The sequence below is a fragment of the Capricornis sumatraensis genome, chromosome 19 (assembly GCF_032405125.1).
Source record: "Capricornis sumatraensis isolate serow.1 chromosome 19, serow.2, whole genome shotgun sequence".
Taxonomy (NCBI): domain Eukaryota; kingdom Metazoa; phylum Chordata; class Mammalia; order Artiodactyla; family Bovidae; genus Capricornis; species Capricornis sumatraensis.
In genome coordinates this window covers 14,658,861-14,679,057 of record NC_091087.1, presented here as the reverse complement: position 1 = coordinate 14,679,057, position 20,197 = coordinate 14,658,861, and positions in this window count along the sequence as shown.

Here is a 20,197-nt window from a genome sequence, read left to right as displayed (position 1 = left end):
TATACAGTTGGATGAGCTTTGATGAATATATGTGCCCATGTGACTCTCCACAATGAATATATAAAACATTTCCACCACTGTCTTCCAGGCTATCCTTGCTCACGCTCCATTTCCTCAACTGTTTTCTGACTCTTGACAGTCCATTTCTATTTAATGTGAGATAAACTTGGATCAAAGACATACAAGTAAAAAGAGTTGTTGGCTGATAAAGACTTAGTTGTGAACAGTTGAAAACTAAGAAATTTTGTTGCAGACACCCTTCTTCATCCAAGTATTCCTGTTGGCTTTCTGGAAGCTAAGTTAGAAGAATACGATGGTCTATATAAGTCATGGTTTAACCAGAGAAGCAGAACCAGTAGGAGATATAAATATACAAATTAAGGTAAATAGATATGGATGTAAATGTAGATATAAGTTTATATCTACCTAATATGTGCATATATAAAGAGGTATATTATAGGGGATTGGCATGTAATTGCTGGGGCTGGCTGTGCAAGTTCAAAGTCCATAGGTCAAAGTCCATAGGTCAGGAGTTCAGGAAAAGATCACAAACAGGCTGGAACTCTACGAGCACTGGTTGAATTGTTTGTCCAAATGTTTCAGTCTAGAAGGAAGATCCAGGGTGAGAGAGAGCAATTGAAACGACAGCAGATGGTTGGAATCACGGCATCCAAAATGGTCCTAAGCTTTTTTTTAAAGGCCTTACCTTAATTAGGTAGAGCCACCAAAATAGCTTTGATTAACTCAGTCAGTGGATTAAGGAGTGACTTCACATCTTCAAACTATCTTCACAGCAGAACCTAGATTAGAGTTTGATTTTATAACTGGGAGAAGGCATGTACATGCTGTATCATGACTATCGTCCAGCTGCCACCTGTATCACACCCCAAGAAACACTACAAAGGGAATCCAGGTTAGTCAAGTTAAAACATCAGAATTCCATTATGTGGTCTCATGAGCACAATGGAGACATCAACTTAATCCCTTTGTTTTGAGCACACCACCTAGCCTGCACTCTCAGCTGTGCTGCAGGCTGATTTCCAAGCTTCTAATTCAGTTTCTTTAGAGACAAAAACTCCTATTTTCTGTCAGAGGAGGTACCTGGGGGTATTCAACTATTCCGATAAAGACTTCCAGCCATTCTTATTGATTTAAGCCTAATTATCCATCCCACATTTTGAGAAGCCTCCAGTTCCTGAGATTTTTCTGGCCTTCTACAACTTAAAGGGTTTGTTTTTGTTGGGAAACCACTAGGGTTCCCTCTTTCATCAATCTTATGAAGCAGTTTCAACTCATTCACTTGCCATCTTAATTTTCTAAGACTGTAGATTTCAGGTGCTCTCACCACAAAAAACAGACAAAACAGGTAACCATGTGAGTAGATAAATATGCTAATTTTCTTGACTGTAGTCATTATGTAACTGTATACAAATAGCCATATACAAACTATGTATATCAAAACATCATGTACTTTGCATATATATTATACTGTACTTGCTGTATATACTGTACCTTGGATATATATTATATTATTTAAATGTTTTAGAAATAAAAACCCAAGAAAATGTCTTGTCTTCTCCCAGTTGACCTCTTCCCTTCCATTTTCTTGTTTTTACTTTCCAGAAAATTTCTTTCTGGACTTTTAGCCAGGTTTTGACATGTAAATGAATGAGTTTAAGCTGCAAAACCAAATAGTTTTCTTTGTGTCCATTTTGTGAATAAGGGAACAGAATCCTTCTAAAAAATTAAGCGACATAAAGCCCAACAACCAACACATGGGTAAGGCCTTAAACACAGATTCTAATGAATTACCTCATTTGGATAAAATGTTAAGAGCATTATTGAAGGAAACAAAGCCACTTTTTAAGTATGCTGAAAACATTCTCCTACTACAGTTAGCTGGGAAACTTGAAGCTGCATTTCCTGGTCACATCGTTCATTTATCATCCATAAGGCACTGACCTAATAAGATATTGAAATGCCTTGTTAAATACTCAGCTATAGATCCACTTGTTTATTTGCAAGGTTGTTGTATATGATTGCCATTGTTGTTGTTGCTGTTCAGTCACTAAGTAGTGTCTCTTTGCAACCCCAAGGACGACAGCACCCCAAGCTTCCCTGTCCTGCACTATGATTAGCATATGATCCAAATAAATAACTAGTAGGTAGCAAGGGTTCTCCCATAGTCACAGTAAACAAAATACAACAAAACAGGAGCAAAGTTGCCCCTATCCGCAACTACAAGAGGTGACTTACCTCCAAGCTACTGGCTCTTTTGATAGACATTCTGCATATCTAAAAGTTTGAAATCTGAAAATGAGATGCTTCCATCATGATATCAAATACTAGTTCCTCTAAACTGGAAGCTGATACTGCCACATGACCATTTCAGACTCCTTGGAGTTTCAATGTAACAGGTGAGGAATGTATCATATTACTGGCTAGAGTCCGTGATCCTATGATCCAGGGGCTAACAAAGAGGGAAGAAGCATAGGATAAATGACTTAGGTAATTCTCCCAAATTAAGGCTATGAAATCCTTTGTGAAGAGCTTCAGAATAGCCTTAAGTCTCACATCACCCTCCACAATAATTGTGGTAGACTGGATTATGGGTCTCCTTACTTTGATGAATAGAATCCGTATGAACAGAAAACATATGTTCACATTCTTTGGCATGTAAATTTTCACTAGTCTCCCACTTTGTGTGGAGTCTTTTCTACCCCACTGACTGTGGGCTTGGTGAATTATTTTGGCCAGTGGACTGTTAGCAAACACAGTGGCAGCAGAAACCGTAAACATGTCGATCACCTTGAGACCTGGGCCTCAGGGTGAGGTCTGTGAGAGGAACACACTTTGGTCCTCTGGTAGCCTAGAGTCCAAATGGGTCCAGCAGAGTTACAGTTGACCAACAGACTTGGGTATGAGAAATAAATATTTGCTATTTTAAACCACAGCACCTGGGGCTGCTTGTTACACAGGGCTGTTGCTGGAATCACTCAAAAAGTTAGAGGCTTGGTTCTGTAACACTGTCATAATTTTAGTTTTTAGATTTCCACAAGATTCCACTCATCATCCCTTCTCATAAACCTCTTCATCTGAGCAGGCTTTAGTAAGATCTTCTTTGCAACAAAATCACCTTAAAAGAAAATGAGACAGTTTTTCTTCCTTACACACTTTATTGACCTATAAGAAACCAAATCATGATTAATAAATAAAGTTATCAATTAAGTATCTAAATATATATAAGGAATGAATGATAAATATTGATTCCCGTAAGATTAATTCACTCTATTTTGGTAGGAAAATGAGTTTAAAATCAAGAAAGTTTACCTCTTCTGGATGTATGGTAAACTTGTCGTAAAACATTTAAAAATATAAATTAGAAAATTTGTGAGCTATACTTTATAGTTTTATGTCTTATCATCATCTTTCCACTTCCTACCCAAATATGTTTTTTCTTTTTTTGGCCTGGCACTCCTGTTTTGATTAGTGATTCTTGCAGCAAATATCTCTGGTTATTACTTCCAAAATATAGTTATCACATGGAGACATACTGGGGACAGGTGTAGAGATGACTAGTGGTAAGTAAATGATACAGATTTTTTAAAAGATTATTAAACTTATTATCCTAATTGGTGTTTATAAATCTACAAAAGAAAAAAATTGCAATTATGGAGCATAAAAGTTAGTTAATTCTCTTGAAGAAAATGATGAGTCTTCAAATTTTTGAAAAGTATTGATTTTGACAACACAGAAAAAGGAGCTGAAATAACAATAAGCTAGAATTTTTAGAAATGCTTTGAAATCTGGAATCAATATTTAAAAGTTGAATACTTACACTGATGAATAGTTAGCTGCATTTGAAAACATTACATGGTTGGGGTATAATATTTATGTTTCTAAATAAATTTTCATATATGTATATATTTTCAAAACTAGGAAAATCTAGAATAAATTTTGTTTGCTATGTTAAATTCTTACTAAAATTTCTAATAAACTTGCTTTTCATTTTTTTCTTAAATTTGTGAACTGTTTGAAAAATAACTAACTTTACAGACATATCTCAGTGTTCAAATGAAAGGAAGAGTTGCATGTCTCTCACTTTAAATCAAAAGCTAGAAATTATTAAACTTGATAAAGAATGCATGTTGAAAGCTAGGAAAGTCAAGTTGTGTTAGCAAAGGAAAAGTTTTGGAAGGAAATTAAAATATAGGAATGATAAGAAAATGAAATCACCTTACTACTGATATGGAGAAAGTTTTAATAGCCTGAATAGACATCAAACAGCATTTCCTTAAGACAAAGCCTTATCTAAAGGAAAGCCCTAACTTTTCAATTCTGTAAGGGGTAAGAGATGTGAGGAAGCTGGAGAAGATAAGTTTAAAACTAGCAGGGGTTGGTTCATGAGATTTATGGAAAAAAACCATCTTCATGACATACAAGTGCATTGTGGAGTGCCAAATGTTGATGTGCAATACAGCTAAGGTAATTCATGAAGGTGGCTGCACTAAATGGTTGATTTTCTGTGTAGACAATTATCCTTATATAGGAAGAGAATGCCATCTAGGACTTACATAGCTAGAGCATGCCTACCCATGCTAAGTCATGTCTGACTCTTTGTAATTCCATGGACTCTAGCCTTCCAGGCTCCTCTGTCCATGGAATTTTCCAGGCCAAGAATACTGGAGTGGGTTCCCTTTATAGAGAATCTTCCTGACCCAGAGATTGAACCCAAGACTCCTGAGTCACCTGCATTGGCAGGTGGATTCTTCACCACTGAGCTACCTAGGAAGTCCTGATAGCGAGAGTGGAGAAGTCAATAGTTGGCTTCAAAGCTTCAAAGGACAGTCTGATTCTCTTGTTAGGGACTAATGCAGCTGATAACTTTAAGTTGTAGTTAGTGCTCATTTACCACTCTGAAAGTGCTAGGGCTCTTTAGAATTATGCTAAATCTACTCTGCTTATGCTCTATGAATGGAACAACAAAGCCTGAATAATAGCACATCCGCTGACAATGTAGTTTGCCTAATATTTTAAGCCCACTACTGAGACCTACTGCTCGGGAAAGAAAAAAAAAAAAAAAGATTCCTTTCAAAATATTACTGCTCATTTACAATGCATAGGGTTACCCAAAAGATCTAATGAAGATTGACAATGAGATTAATGTTGTTTCCACATCTGGTAACAAAACATTCATTCTGAGCCCATAGATCAAGAAACAATTTCGACATATAAATCTTATTGAAGAAATACATTTTCTAAGCTATATTTTTCATAGAGAGTAATTCATTTGATGAACCTCGGTACTGAAATCCTTCCAGAAAGAATTTAACACTTTAGATGTCATTAAGAACATCTCTGGAAGAAGCACAAGCTGAAATCAAGATGTCTGGAGAAATATCAATAACCTCAGATAAGCAGATGACACTACACTTATGGCAGAAAGTGAAGAGGAACTAAAAAAGCCTCTAGATGAAAGTGAAAGAGGAGAGTGAAAAAGTTGGCTTAAAGTTCAACATTCAGAAAATGAAGATATGGCATCTGGTCCCATCACTTCATGGGAAATAGATGGGGAAACAGTGGAAACAGTGTCAGACTTTATTTTTGGGGGCTCCAAAATCACTGCAGATGGTGACTGCAGCCACGAAATTAAAAGACACTTACTATTGGAAGGAAAGTTATGACCAACCTAGATAGCATATTCAAAAGCAGAGACATTACTTTGCCAACAAAGTTCCATCTAGTCAAGGCTATGGTTTTTCCATTGGTCATGTATGGATGTGAGAGTTGGACTGTGAAGAAAGCTGAGTGCCAAAGAATTGATGCTTTTGAACTGTGGTGATGGAGAAGACTCTTGTGAGTGCCTTGGACTGCAAGGAGATCCAACCAGTCCGTCCTAAAGGAGATCAGTCCTGGGTGTTCATTGGAAGGACTGATGCTGAGGCTGAAACTCCAATACTTTGGCCACCTCATGCGAAGAGTTGACTCATTGGAAAAGACCCCAATGCTGGAAGAGATTGGGGGCAGGAGGAGAAGGAGACGACAGAGGATGAGATGGCTGGATGGCATCACGGACTTGATGGACATGAGTTTAGGTGAACTCCGGGAGCTGGTGATGGACAGGGAGGCATGGCGTGCTGTCATTCAGGGGGTCGCAAACAATTGGACATGACTGAGTGACTGAACTGAACTGAAGAACACCTTTTATAAAAGGCAGAAGAACCAGAGATCAAATTGCAACATTTGTTGGATCATAGAAAAAGCAAGGGAACTCCAGAAAAACATCTACTTCTGCTTCAATGACTATGCTAAAGCTTTTGACTGTGTGGATCACAACAAACTGGAAAATTCTTTAAGAGATGGGAATACCAGACCACCCTACAGTCCTCTGAGAAACCTGCATGCAGGTCAAGAAGCAAAAGTTAGAACCAGACATGGAACAAAAGACTGGTTCAAAATTGGGGAAGGAGTACATCAAGACTGAATTTTGTCACCCTGCTTATTTAACTTATATGCAGAGTACATCATGTGAAATACTGGGCTGGATGAATCACAAGCTGGAATCAAAATTGCCAGGAGAAATATCAATAACCTCAGATATGCAGATGATGCCACTTTAACGGCAGAAAGTGAAGAGGATTTTATTTTCTTGGGCTCCAAAATCACTGTGGATGGTGACTGAGGCCATGAAATTAAAAGGTCCTTGCTCCTTGGAAGAAAAGCTTGACAAACTTAGACAGCATATTCAATAGCAGAGACATTACTTTATGAACAAATGTCCATAGAGTAAAAGCTATGGTTTTCCAATAGTCATGTATGGATGCAAGATGTGGACCATAAAGAAGGCTAAGCACCAAATAACCTATTCTTTTGAATTGTAGTCCTGGAGAAGACTGTTGAGAGTCTTCTCAAGAGTATACAACCAATCCAAACTGAAGCAATCACAACCTTGATCAGTCAGGATCCATAAGCATCGAGGCAAGACCTTCCATTAGCAAGAAAGATTATAGATCACGAGAGGCTCAGAGGATAGTCAATATTTTTTAGTAATAAAGTATTTTTAATTACTGTATTTACATTGCTTTTTAGACACAGTGCCATTGAACTTTTAATAGACTATAGTATAGAGTAGACATAACTTTTATATGCACTCAGTTCAGTTCAGTTCAGTCGCTCAGTTGTGTCCCACTCTTTGCGACCCCATGAATTGCAGCACGCCAGGCCTCCCTGTCCATCACCAACTCCCGGAGTTCACCTAAACTCACATCCACCGAGTCCGTGATGCTATCCAGCCATCTCATCCCCGCATCAGAGTCTTTTCCAATGAGTCAACTCTTCACATGAGGTGGCCAAAGTACTGGAGCTTCAGCTTTAGTATCATTCCTTCCAAATAAATCCCAGGGCTGATCTTCTTTAGAATGGTCTGGTTGAATCTCCTTGTAGTCCAAGGGACTCTCAAGAGTCTTCTCCAACACCACAGTTCAAAAGCATCAATTCTTTGGAGCTAAGCTTTCTTCACAGTCCAACTCTCACATCCATATATGACCACTGGAAAAACCATAGTCTTGACTAGATGGCCCTTTGTTGACAAGTAATGTCTCTGCTTTTGAATATGCTATCTAGGTTGGTCATAACTTTCCTTCCAAGGAGTAAGTGTCTTTTAATTTCATGGGTGCAGTCACCATCTGCAGTGATTTTGGAGCCCCAAAAAATAAAGTCTGACACTGTTTCCACTGTTTCCCCATCTATTTCCCATCAAGTGATGGGATCAGATGCCGTGATCTTCATTTTCTGAATGTTGAGCTTTAAGCCAACCTTTTCACTCTCCTTTTTCACTTTCATCAAGAGGCTTTTTAGTTCCTCTTCACTTTCTGCCATAAGGGTGGTGTCATCTGCATATCTGAGGTGACTGATATTTCTGCCAGCAGTCTTGATTCCAGCTTATGCTTCTTCCAGCCCAGCGTTTCTCATGATGTTCTCTGCATGTAAGTTAAATAAGCAGGGTGACAATATACAGCCTTGATGTACTCCTTTTCCTGTTTAGAACCAGTCTGTTGTTCCATGTCCAGTTCTAACTGTTGCTTCCTGACCTGCATACAGGTTTCACAAAAGGAAACAAAAAATGTCATGTGACTTCCTTTACTGCAATATTCACTTTATTGTGGTAGTCTAGATCTGAACCTATAATATCTCAAAATTGAGAAGCCTATGTAAAAAGAAAATTAAAATGTTAATATAACCCATATGATAAATAATGATTATTTTTCTTTTTTAAAAGTATTTTTCACTGCCTGGAAGGCCTCTTCATTGCATTGTTGAATAGAAATGAAGTTAGGGAAAAAACCCATTAACTCAAAAATATATTTGCACTCCCTTGTTCATTGCAGCATTATCTACAATAACCAAGGTATGGAAATAATCTATGTATCCATCTATGGATGAATAGATAAAGCAAGCATGTACATCATATATATAATGGAATACTATTATCCCATAAAAAGGAATGAAATCTTGCTATTAATATTTTCAACCACATGAAAGGAACTTGAATGTATTATACTAAGTGAAATGAGTCAGACTGAGAAAGACAAATACCATGTGATCTCATTTGTAAATGGAATTTAAAAACTCAAAGCAAAATAAATGATCTTGTAGGTACAGAGAACAGGAGCCCGGTGGGAGGAAGGGCAAAATGAGTGAAGGGAGTCAAATGGTACAAACTTTCGATTATAAAATAAGTAAATGATAGGGAGGTAAAGTGCAGATGGTGACTATAGTTAATAATACTGTAGCGCATATTTGAAAGTTACTAAGAATACATCTTAAAAACTCCTATCACAAGAAAAAATTATGTATCTCTGCATGATGATAGAAATTAACTAGACTTATTATGATCATTTTTCAATACATACAAATATAGAATATTTATGTTGTACACCTGAAACAGGGTTATATGTCAATTATACTTCAATTAAAAAAATTAAAGAAGACATTTTAAAATGTGGTTAAGGGCTAAAATTCTCAATGATCACAGAAATACTGTTCTATTAAGAAGACATATTAAATAGAAAAGTTTAAAACAAGTCAAAAATTTAGATAAACCGGATAAATTCATTTAAAAATGAAAATAGAAAAAATAACAAAACAGGAAGCTACAACATAGCAGAGAGGATAAACAAGGCAAAAGTTATTTATGTGAAGAAAGAAAAAATAAACTTAATGGCTCCAAGGACATATATAAGAATGTCCATGACATTAGTGTCATAATAGCAAAGAGTAATAATAATCATTAATATAAACCATTATATAATAACAATAAGCCAATAATAATCACTATAATGATTTATAAGAAAATAGATTGATGTATTTTAATGTAAATATATATTAAAACATTTTTATAGCAATAGAAAAAATTGATTTACAGCTGTATGTCTCAACAGGGATTAATTTTATACATACATTGTCTTTTTTATTTACTATAGTCAGGATCAAACAGAGTTTTTGGGAGGGAAGATGAGTGTATATCCAAACAAAATCAGATCTCTGCCACCAAAGAAGGATGGGAATAGCTACTGAATAAGCAATCCACGATGTCACCCTAAAATAGTCACTTAAAAAAATGCAATCACTAAAAAAATCACTAAATGTGAATATGCTAAATCTTGCTTGCATAGTCTGATGATTTAAAGATTTAAAAGCTACAATAAAATAAACATGGCCACCAGATTATTTTATTCATTATGTATTTTCACAATCATATCTATGAATGTATATGAAAAAGAATGGTCATTAAATGTCCAAAGTTTGTTCTGTCATCACTGTATCCAACAAGTTTGTATATTACAATGGAGAATTCTGTTCCTGTCAAATGACTACGGTGTAACCATTAAAAAAAAATCATTTAAACTGCTAGATATAAAACTTTGATACCTTGGGCTACATTATGGATGTGTTGGTCAAGTGAAATCTTTGACAATAAAAATATCTTGTAAATGGTGGAGTTGAAACTATATACCAATATGTTTGATCCCTCTGTTCAAAATTTGACATGAGAACAAAAAATTTCTCTAAATATTTTTTTAATTTGTATTGAAAAACTCTAAATTATCAATGAATTGTTTTATATTTCCATAGACTTTCAGTTCAGTTCAGTCACTCAGTCGTGTCCGACTATTTGCTACCCCATGAATCGCAGCACGCCAGCCCTCCCTGTCCATCACCAACTCCCAGAGTTCACTCAGACTCATGTCCATCGAGTCAGTGATGCCATCCAGCCATCTCATCCTCTGTCATCCTCTTCTCCTCCTGCCCCCAATCCTTCCCAGCATCAGAGTCTTTTCCAGTGAGTCAACTCTTTGAATGAGGTGGCCAAAGGACTGGAGTTTCAGCTTTGGCATCATTCCTTCCAAAGAACACCCAGGGCTGATCTCCTTCAGAATGGACTGGTTGGATCTCCTTGCAGTCCAAGGGACTCTCAAGAGTCTTCTCCAACACCACAGTTCAAAAGCATCAATTCTTTGGCGCTCAGCCTTCTTCACAGTCCAACTCTCACATCCATACATGACCACAGGGAAAACCATAGCCTTGACTAGACTGACTTTAGTCGGCAAAGTAATGTCTCTGCTTTTGAATTATACTATCTAGGTTGGTCATAACTTTTCTTCCAAGGAATAAGAGTCTTTTAATTTCATGGCTGCAGTCACTATCTGCAGTCATTTTGGAACCCCCCAAAATAAAATCTGACATTGTTTCCACTGTTTCCCCATCTATTTCCCATGAAGTGATGGGATCAGATGCCATGATTTTCATTTTCTGAATGTTGAGCTTTAAGTCAACTTTTTCACTCTCCTCTTTCACTTTCATCAAGAGGCTTTTTAGTTCCTCTTCACTTTCTGCCATAAGGGTGGTGTCATCTGCATATCTGAGGTTCTTGATATTTCTCCCGGCAATCTTGATTCCAGCTTGTGTTCCTTCAGTCTAGCGTTTCTCATGATGTACACTGCATAGAAGTTAAATAAGCAGGGTGACAATGTACAGCGTTGACATACTCCTTTTCCTATTTGGACTCAGTCTGTTGTTCCATGTCCAGTTCTAACTGTTGCTTCCTGACCTGCATACAGATTTCTCAAGAGGCAGATCAGGTGGTCTGGTATTCCCATCTCTTTCAGAATTAAAATATAGAATTTTCCTCTGGGTTGATAACATTTTATTTTTTTATTATCCTTATTCTACAGATGAGGAATTAGAGGCTCAGGGATGTTAATGACTTACTTAATGGACTTGGGTCCTATGAAATGAAGATGAGATTTCAAATCAGGTGTTCTGACATTAACATCAGCTCTCTTCCCAAAATACTGTGCTAAGTGGTGACCTCTAAAAAAGAAAACAAAAACAAATGAGCTGGTGAAATCTAAAAGAGACCAGCAAATGGTCACCCTTGAGTGTTGAGCTAAGTAACCCTGAACTGAACACATGTGTGAGCAAAGAAATGGTGATGAGGAAAAGAAACAACCAAAATCAGCCAGGGAAGGACACCTGGAGCTTACACAAATCTTACTTTCATGGACAGTATTAAAAACTTCATAATCCAAAGGGAATTGGGCAGACAACTCAAATAGAAATTACCTCAATAGTGGAGCAACTTATCCTTAGATTAATGGTGTTCTAGACCCATCTCATAAATCTTAAAAATGAGTCTTAAAAGCATCAAAGTTTTTCCAAGTGACTAGGATAACTGGCAGTTCCAGTTTTGTCCTAAATGAAAAGGTTCCTGGTATGAAGAATGTTTAATTTTAAAACTTGGACAATCCCAGGTGAATCTAATAAACTGTTTATCCTATAAAACTCAAGAGTATTTATAGAAATATAAAATATCTATAACAGAAGGAAGAATATTTCACAGAATCTAGCCTTCAATTTAAAAAATTGCCAAGCATTTATATAAGCAGGAAAATATGATTAATACAAAGAGATATATATTTGTAAATCAATATAAAAAGATAAAGATTGACAGATTATAGAATGTTTATCATCCTAAGAAAAGACACAGAAATATAAAAGACATTTTTAAATTCTTGAGAGGAAATATAAGTGTGAAGGTGATGAATACAATGGATTAATTTAATACATTAAATACTAAAGAGAAAAGATTACTGAACGTGAGGTCATAAAATAAGCCAAGGTAAGACACAAAAGATAAAAAGACTGAATATTGTAAAGAGAACTTCAGTGAGGTATCGGACAATTTTAAACAGCTTGGATTTAGTATGTATGTAATTGCAATCTTTGAAAGAGTAGAAGAAAGATTGGACAGGCAAATTATTTGAAGAAATAATGGCTGAAAGATTTCCAAATTTGATGAAAACTATATACCCAGAGACCTAAGTTCAAAGAAATCCAAGCTCAAGAAATGTGACTTACAAAATATATTATAATCAAGTATCTTTAAGTAGTAAGAAAAAGAAAACCTTAAATGCAGCCAGAGGATAAAAGATATACTACTCGTGAGAAAATATATATATAAATGATGTGGATTTTTCAGAAACAATTCAAGTCAAAGCACAGTGAAGAACTATCTTTAAAACATTGCAGGGAAAAAAAAAGTCAACCTAAAATTATATACCCAGAAAAAAATCTTTTATAAATGAATGCAAAATAAAGGCTTTTTCCCACATATACAAAAGCTGAAAAACTTAGCAAAAGTAGATTTGTGCTAAAATAAATATTAAAAGAAATTGGTCAGGGAGAAGAAAAAGAAATATATATATGAGAGTATGTGTGTGCACACCAGAGAGAAATGTAGACCCAGAGACTGCAAATGGTCTCCTTCGAGTCTTGCTGCTGCTGCTGCTGCTAAGTCGCTTCAGTCATGTCCCACTCTGTGCGATCCCATAGATGGCAGCCCACCAGGCTCTCCCGTCCCTGGGATTCTCCAGGCAAGAACACTGGAGTGGGTTGCCATTTCCTTCTCCAATGCATGAAAGTAAAAAGTGAAAGTGAAGTCATTCAGTCATGTCCAACTCTTCGCGATCCCATGGACTGCAGCCTACCAGGCTCCTTTGTCTGTGGGATTTGCCAGGCAAGAGTACTGGAGTGGGGTGCCATTGCCTTCTCCCCTTGAGTCTTGAGCTAACTAATAAAAAGCATCAGAAATAGCAAAGTTCCTGTGATGCATATTAACTGGTATAATATTATTTGAAAGTAGTTGATAAGTCTAAAATACATGCTGTAAACCCAAAAGCAACCACTAGCAAACAATCCAAGGAGAGAGCTATAGTTCATAAACTGATGATAGAGATATAAATAAATCATAAAAAATACATTAATCTCAAAGAACACAGAAAAAAATAAAACAAAAATAATAGATGCAACATATTAGAAATAAAAAGCCTAAAAATATACATAAGCCCAATCATATAAGCCATTTCAATGGACTTGAATCAGAGCAAACTCCAGGAGATAGTGAAGGACAGGGGAGCCTGGTATGCTGCAGTTCATGGGGTCACAAAGAATTGGACACAACTTAGTGAGTGGACAGCAAAAACAATAAATCATATAAATAATTGTTCAAATGTAACTAATCTAAAAAGCACATGAAAAGCTTAAAAATATAATTTTGAATGAAATAGCAAGATCCAACAAGAAATAATTTGTAAATATAATGACACAGGCTAAAGGAAAAAAGAATGAGGAAAGATATTCTCTGTATGAATATAATCAAAAGAAAGATGGAATGATTACTTTCATACTAGATGAAGTAGATTTCATAGCAAAAACATTATTATAGAGGTAGATAATTTTTGATGAGAAATATGTCAATATGACAACATAATATTCCTAAATATTTATGTATTCAACAATGGAACTTCAAAATGCAAAAATCAAAAACCTGATAGAAGTTTTAAGGATCAACTAACACAAGGTGTATTCTCTGACCACGAAAATAAATAAGTAAATACAAGTTACTTACAAAAAGAGACTTGAATAATCTTCAAAATTTATAAATGAAATAGCATATGTAAAAATAGCCCATCAAAAGTCAAAGGAGGAGGTATTTTTAACTGGATTAAAACAAAAACACACATAAAAAAATTTTTTGAATGCTTCTGAATCAATTCTTATAGGAAAGTTTATAACAATTGACATACTATATTAGAAAAAGAAGGTATCAAAATAGTGATCTCAGCTTCCACCTTAAAAAGAAGTAGAAAAATAAGAACAAATTAACATAAAGGTAGGAAAAAAGAAATAATAAAGATCAAAGTGGAAATTAATGACATAGATAACATAAAATGATAGAAAAAATCAATAAACCAATCCTGATTCTTACAGAGATCTACAAAATTGACAGACTTCTAGTTACCCTTTTCAGAAAAGGAAAAGAAAAGATATATAAATCGTAAATATCAAGAATGTGAGAGACAGCATCCTTTCAGATTCTGCAAATGTTACAGAATTAATATGGAAAAGTTATGTACAACATTATGTCAATAAATTTAGCATCCTAGATGGGACTGACCAATTTCTTGAAAGACACAAACTACTAGAGTTCATTTAAGAAGAAATAGGTACTAAGAATGACCTTATACTGATTAAACTTTCCTGCAATGAAAATCCAGGTATAGATGGCTTTATGAGTAAATATTAACGAATATTTAAGGAAGGGAAAACACTAATTCTTCACAAGCTCTTCTATAAAATTGAGGAGATAATACTTTCCAATGCACAAGCTGGAATCAAGATCGCCGGGAGAAATATCAATAACCTCAGGTATGTAGATGACACCACCCTTATGGCAGAAAGTGAAGAGGAACTAAAAAGCCTCTTGATGAAAGTGAAAGTGGAGAGTGAAAAAGTTGACTTAAAGCTCAACATTCAGAAAATGAAGATCATGGCATCTGGTCCCATCACTTCATGGGAAATAGATGGGGAAACAATGGAAACAGTGTCAGACTTTATTTTTGGGGCTCCAAAATCACTGCAGATGCTGACTGCAGCCATGAAATTAAAAGACACTTACTCCTTGGAAGGAAAGTTATGACCAACCTAGATAGCATATTGAAAAGCAGAGACATTACTTTGCCGACTAAGGTCCGTCTAGTCAAGGCCATGGTTTTTCCTGTGGTCATGTATGGATGTGAGAGTTGGACTGTGAAGAAAGCTGAGCACCGAAGAATTGATGCTTTTGAACTGTGGTGTTGGAGAAGACTCTTGAGGGTCCCTTGGACTGCAAGGAGATCCAACCAGTCCGTCCTAAAGGAGATCAGCCCTTGGTGTTCTTTGGAAGGAATGATGCTAAAGCTGAATCTCCAATACTTGGCCACCTCATGCAAAGAGTTGACTCATTGGAAAAGACTCTGATGCCGGGAGGGTTGGAGGCAGGAGGAGAAGGGGACAACAGAGGATGAGATGGCTGGATGGCATCACTGACACGATGGACGTGAGTCTGAGTGAACTCTGGGAGTTGGTGATGGACAGGGAGGCCTGGTGTGCTGCGATTCATGGGGTTGCAAAGAGTTGGACATGACTGAGCAACTGAACTGACCTGAATGTGTAATTTGAGGCCAGCATTATTGACAGATTGTTATAAAAAATGTTATAAGAAAAGAAAAATATACTTACTTCCTGAATCAAGAAACAAAAATTATTTGTAATGTTTTAGCAAATTGAACCCAACAATTTTTACAAATGATAATGAACCAATCAGAATTAGGGTTTATTCTTAGGAAAGCAAGATTTGTTTTACATTTAAAGGTCAATCAATCTCATCCACTATGTTAACAAACCAAAAGGGATAAAGTATGATAATTTAAATGCACGTGAAAATAGGCATTTAGAAAAGAATATTTGTGATCAAAATTTTCCGTAAACTAGAAACAGAAGGGGAATTCCTGAATCTGATAATGGATATCTACAAAATGTTATAGTTAAATCATATTTACAGGTAAAAGTATAAGTGTTTTTCCCATTAGAACAGAAATAAGAGAAGCATGTCTACTCTCAAAATCTTTATTCAGCATTGTATGGGATCTCTTGCCAACTGAATAAGGCAATAAAAATATATAAATAAAAAGAATCAAATTTGGAAAGGAGACAACGAAACTAAATTTATTCATGTTTCATGTAATTGTCTATGTAGAAATCCAATGTAACTAGAAAAAAGAATGCCAAACCTAATGAATGAGTTTGTAAAGGTTGCAGGATACAAGATTAACACACAAAATTCATATCTATAAATATATTTGCCATAAATAAAAGGAAATATAAATTTACCAAACAATATCATTACAATTATATGTGGAAGACCTTACAGTGAAAATGACATTTACATGAGGGTACATGTGTCAAAATTGGTTAAATAATTATATTTTTCATATATTGAACTTATTGTATATATAGCCCTTTGATGTGTTTGTTCTAAACAACTTCAATCATGTCCAATTCTTTTGCGACCCTGTGGACTCTGTCTATAGGATTCTCCAGGCAAGAATACTGGAGTGGGTTGCTATGCCCTCCTCCAGGGGATTTTCCTGAGCCAGAGATCAGGAAGATTTCTTATGTCTCTTGTATCTCCTGCATTAGCAGGAGCGTTCTTTATTACTAGCATCTCCTGGGAAGCCCAGACCTTGTATAGTAGGAAATAATTTTATATATACATGCATGGATGCTTGGTCATGTCTGACTCCTCATGACCCCAGGGGTTATATAGCCCACCAGGCTCTGCTGTCCACGGAGTTTTACAGGCAAGAATACTGGAGTGGGTTGCCATTTCCTACTCTACTTATATATTTTAAATTGTTAAAAACTGTTCTGGTAAAACTATCTTTTATATACTATTTCATCATATCATTTAGCCTCCATATATGTTGTGAACAAACAATTTGTTTCTGTACTAAATTCATTTTTTCATGTGTTTCATCACCACATGAAAATTGAAGAAGCATAGAAACAAGGGCACATTATTTCTAGAGAAAACCTAATATTTCAACAGCATTAGCATTCTAGCACTTCAGAGTGGTGGCATTTATGTTAGGGCTTCTCCCTTTGTGATTATAAGAAACTCAAAGGTCCAAGCATTTTATTCTCACACAAAAATGGCCAGAGGCAGAAAAGGATAGCTTCTCCCAGCGTGCCTCTCTTTAAGAGTAAGAAACCATCTCTAATCATCATCTTCTCACTAAACAAAGACCAGAAGAGATCGCCTTCTTTTTTTGAATCACTCGTAAAAGCAAATAAAACTTAACAAATTGTGGCTTAGGAAAGAGACTCCCTTTATCAGAATTGTTTCATATACCTATTCCCAAAACATTGTCAGGGGACTAGATCCCCTTCACTGACATGTATTAAGCAAGATGAACTCTCTTTCCTGCAAACACTAGGGCAGAAACTGATTTTTCCCCTTAACAGCTAAATTCAAAGAAGACAAGACCCACAGTGCCACTACACAAATGCTCCAAAAGAAAGACAACTTATTATCAAGTACAACACAAAATAGAGATGAAGTATGGCCCTCTAGTGTCTGGGAGCTCAAGGAATTCTGCACTTTGAGTAACACAATCAATCAATCAGTGGTCACATATCAGATGAAACACTTTTGCATTCCTCTTGCCTACAAGAAGAGATCTGAATTGTTCTGGACCAGTGATTTAGCACTGTCCCTACTTCCCAGGTGGCACTAGTGGTAAAGAATCTGCCTGCCAAAGCAGGAGACGTGAGTTCGATCCCTGGGCTGGGAAGATCCACTGGAGTAAGAAATGTTGACCCGCTCCAGTATTCTTGCCTGGGAAATCCCACTGACAGAGGAGCCTGGCAGATTACAGTTCATGGGACCGCAAAGAGTTGGATGCAACTGAACACACACACACACACACCCATACCCTACATGTAGATCTCCAGTGAAGATACTCTCTGAACTTGGCATCCTTATTCAGTTCTCATTCTTATCTGTACAAAAGAGGCTACCACAAGTCTACATGGTTACCGTCCTCTGTTGTTCTCCTATATCTGTGACTTTGTGCAGTGTTCAATCACATTTCTAGGATCCCAGAGCACTCAAGAAATGCTTCTAAGAATTTAGAAAGGAGTATTCAAAAGGACTGTCTACAACTGTGTTTCCCCAGTCCCCGTGCCATGGACTAGTACTGTTAGGAACCAGGCCTCACAGCAGGGATGAACAGCAGGCAAGAGAGCAAAGCTTATCTGTATTTACAGCTGCTCTGGTTGCAGGAAAATAAGCTCAGTGTTCCCACTGATTCTGTATTATGCTGGGTTGTATAATTATTTCATTATATATCACAATTTAATAGCAATCAAAATAAAGAGCACAATAAATGTAAAGTACTTGAAGCATCTTGAAAACATCCTCCCACCCCTTGTCCATGGAAAAATTGTCTTTTACAAAACATTTTCTGGCCTAAAATGAAAGACCAGATTTACAGCTTCCCTGGTGGCTCAGAGGTAAAAGAACACATCTGTCAATGCAGGAGACACGGGTTCTATCCCTGGGTTAAGAAGATCCCCTGGAGAAGGAAATGGCAACCCACTCTAGTACTCTTGCCTGGGAAATCCCAGTCAGAGGAGCCTGGTGGGCTACACAGTCCCTGGGGTCACAAGAGTCAGATACGACTTAGTGTCTGAACACAAACAAAATATACTCTATCTGGACTCATCTTAGTGAAGTTGCTCAGTCGTGCCCGACTCTTTGCGACCCCATGGATAGTAGCCTGCACCAAGCTCCTCCGTCCATGAGATTTTCAAGGCAAGAGTACTGGAGTAGGTTGCCATATCCTTCTCCAGGGAATCTTCCCAACTCAGGGATTGAACACAGGTCTCTCACATTGTATACAGATGTTTTACCGTCTGAGTCATCTTATTTCCCCCTAAAAACACATTTTATCACTAGAAGAGATGTTCTTTCATGGCAGAGTCCTATTTCACCTAATTTAGGAAAGACTCATATTATTTTAAGACAATTCTTCCCACTCCCACCATGCAGTCTTGTGTCTTACATTTCTTCCCTTCCTTCACTTTTGCGAAATCAGTAAACCTTCCCAATGGAGATTTCTGGAAGTATTCAGCAATAAAATATGCCATCTTTTATCCTTTCCATGAAGCTTCTATCCTTGTCCTTCCAACCCACTTGTGAAGCCTGATGACAGCACCCCAGCTCATACTGTAGCTGGTCAGGGTCCAGGGGCTTGGCACCTGGGGTGGCTTGGCTAACCCAGAAGATATCAAGAGGCCTCTGGAGTGTTCTATCCATTGGTGACCCCCATTGCATCCTCGCATATTGCCATAATACATCATTAAGAAAAGAGTAGACAATTGATCACAGACTGAAAGGATCTGCTGTGTCGCTTGTGAAGAGTCTGGCTAGAGAGAGTGACAAGGAGATCGACTGAATATTTTCATACAGTGAGTGCTCAGAACTAGCCATCCTTCATTTATTTATTATTTTCAGTTGGGAAATTAAAGATGAATAATGATTTCCCAATTGCCCTTCACAATCATGATTCAGCCTGAGAGCTAATAAGCCACCTTCAATACCCGCCCCTCCACCACCACTTTTTCTGAACAGATATTTTTTCCACACGGATGAACACAAAGAAATAATCAGATAGGAGATTTTTCTTCTAAATTAGGCCTCTTGTTTGTAAACTGAAAGAGTCCTGATGCAGTTCAGACTCCACTCTCCACCACACAGCCCCGTGTTGCCCAGGTCTGTCACAAAGAGGGGGGAGAAGGGCAGGTTTTGTTCTATTCTCCAGGCTCCTTCTGTGTGAGAGGCCATTCAGGCGCTCACTGCCTCTCTGCACCCGTGTTCTCTGCCCCTCTCCCTGGCTCACACCCTCTCTCTGTTTGTCTCTGTTAGGCCAGCATGAGAGGAGCGCCGCTGGCTGGGAATGTGCTTTGATGTCGACCTCTGGCTGCCACAGCCAGACCTGCCTTGGTGGGTGAGTAGCACGGGAGTGAGGGCATGTGTGGGAGAGAGAAGGATGAAAGGAGGGTGGCTGGGGCCCAGGATGCAGACAGACTCCTGTCTGTTCATTTAGATGCTTCAGGAAGGGAAATGCTGAGCCTTACGATTACAGAGATTATGAACCAGCTCAACTTTAGAAATGACCATGTGAAGTACTGCCTAATGCAAAGAATCAAATTATTGTTCAGGCTTTGGACATCAAAAAAAAAAAAAAAAAGA